General features: G+C 42.3%; 1 pseudogene; it reads right to left on the bottom strand.

The window, feature by feature from the left end:
* Window positions 1–1,437: 1,437 nt before the first annotated feature.
* On the bottom strand, window positions 1,438–1,833 carry LOC123838345 (small ribosomal subunit protein uS8-like; annotated as a pseudogene).
* Between the last annotated feature and the right edge of the window lie 622 nt (window positions 1,834–2,455).

Genomic DNA, 2,455 nt, shown 5'->3' with positions numbered 1-2,455 from the left:
AGGCATTTGAGAGCTGAGTTGTGGAGAAGGTAGAGCTAGGAGACTATCTACCTTGATTCAGAGAAGATCCCTATGTCAAAGACGCACAATACTAACAGCCAAAATGTGACTTGAAGGGAATACCAAACTTCACTTGTCTTCCAAAGGTAAATTAAAAGGACCTGATTCATAGTCACAGTCTCCTTTCTCCTACCTTGGTTTTTCTTCTCCTCAAATTCCTCATCTTCAAGCTTTTAGTATCCCCCACCATCCACCCCCATGCCTGTCCCTGTGGATTTTATTCTCTCTCCATTCTCTCTAGGTCTAGATCTTTCCAAGTAGGCTCTTGTCATCTTTCTCCTGAGTCTCTTCCCTCTGGCCCCTCTGCCTGTCAATCTTTTGCTCATTTTGGGGTGGAAATTTAATCTAATGGTAGTTCTCTTATGTTCTCAAGTCCGAAGAGCATGAATGAGACCTGAGATAGTGAGGGTGGGAAGGAAGGGGTAGATGGAAGAGAACTTCAGTGGCAGAACAAGCAATAGGATTTGGCAGCAGATAAGGTGAAGAGGAGGAGTCAAATGCAGCATCAGATTTCAGGTGAATGGTAAGTAGTTGCAGGTAGACAGAGAACTCTGGGAGAGGGAGTTTTGAGGGAAGATGATGATTGCAGGCTCTGTGGTTGGCATCTTAAACCTGAGATTGGTTTAGATGAATATTACGAATGGTCACATTTCAAGGACAGGAAAAATTTCTCTAGTGAAATGCTCAGATTAAAGTTAAAGAAAGTTTAGTCTCTTCACAAAGAGACTGGGCATTTAGGTGGGCAAGTTTTTAAAAGGTGGCATGATAAGTAAAGATACTATGAAATGCCAGTCTATGATATTTAGGCTTTATCCTACAGGCAATGAGAAGTCGCCAAAAGTCCTTGAGCTAAGAATTAACTCAAAGGTAGATTTTTTGTTTTTAGATGAGATCAAAAAGACCGTTTGGAAGGAGGATAGACTGGAGTAAGGGAGAAATGCAAGGAGATTTGTGTAGTAACAAAAGGGTCAGGGAGTAGGTTATGAATAAAAGGGTTATGTAACTATGTTAGTAACAGTGGGAATGGACAGGAAGAAACAACCATGAGAAATGTTTTAAATGAGGGAGTGTGTTAGTTAAGAGTGTGGTTCAGGGCTCCAGGAGATGTGGTTCAAGTTTCTCTTCTTAGACGCTTCTTTGCTGTGTGATCTTGGGCAAATATAGTCATTCAGTACCTGTCTGAGCTTCAATTTTCTTAGCTGTAAAATGAATATGAATAGTATAACATCAGATTGCATGGTTATAAGGATTAAAGAACATAAGCCACATAAAGTTCTTAGTACCATGTTGTAAAACTAGTTAAGAATGCATTTTCTTTTCTCCTTTTTTTTTTCTTTGTCTGTTGAGGCTCTTTATTTGCATGTATGTATTATATCCCTAGAAAAAGAATCCCAGGATTTTCCCTCCTGTGTGTTTTCGTCTTGCTTTTTCATGGTCCATGATGCCAACTGATGTTGTCAGTACAATGAAACTAAACTGGCGGGACGGGAGCAGATTATTCTGCCATTTTTCTTGATCTTTGAGTTATTCATCAAATTTGGGGCCAATCACTCCACGCCTGTTTAACCTGCCTGTGAGGTTCACACCAATTTTCCCAGCTGTGTAATCATCAAGGATTTCAAATTCACCAAAGTAACCATACTTCATCATCATAGTTCGAAACCGGATGATGACTTTGGATCATGGCCTGATAAGAATGTAACATTTACCTCTCTTTTCAACATTGTTAATGCTCTTGAGAGCATCTGCCATGACATTCATGTGCATCATTATGGCGGCACAGAAAGATGGTGGAAAGAGCAAATAATGCATTTTATTACTAAAAGTACAGTCCTTGGCAACAGTAATGACTGTGAGGAGTGGAAGAATCAACAGGACCAGCTGCCTAATTGAACATGAGTGAAAGGAAAGGGGTCACTAATGACAGGTTTTGTACTTGGGTTACTGGAAGTGAGACCACAGAAACAGGGAAGTCAGGAGGGGAAGCAGAGAATGACAAAGAGGCTGGTTTTGCCATGTGAAATGGAGGAGGTGGCCCTGCCTTCTGGCACCATGGAGGAGACCACCTCACCCCCCTGAGCCTGTCTTCTGGGCCCTTGGCAGCAGTGGCCATCAGCCTCTGAACACCCTTCCGGGTCATTCTTCCCTTTCTTGAACACTAACTCATGTTCATTGCCAAATAGCTCTATCAGCCCATTTCCTGCCAGTAGAATCCCAGAAGTCTGCCAGCCATCCTTCATTTTGTCCTGGCCCTGTCCCCTCCAGAGCAGGCTGGCACTGTTTCTACTGAGATGGGTGGTTACATCCACAAGTCACATGCTGAATCTCTGTGGCAAATGGTTGTCCAGGGGCACAGGAATTTTCTCCAGAGCATACTGTCATTTTGTTGCAACAT

This window comes from Mirounga angustirostris, unplaced genomic scaffold (assembly GCF_029215605.1).
Source record: "Mirounga angustirostris isolate CCGP_5_RB_7025 unplaced genomic scaffold, mMirAng1.0.hap1 SCAF_3, whole genome shotgun sequence".
Taxonomy (NCBI): Eukaryota; Metazoa; Chordata; class Mammalia; order Carnivora; family Phocidae; genus Mirounga; species Mirounga angustirostris.
This window is presented reverse-complemented; position numbering and strand designations above follow the sequence as displayed.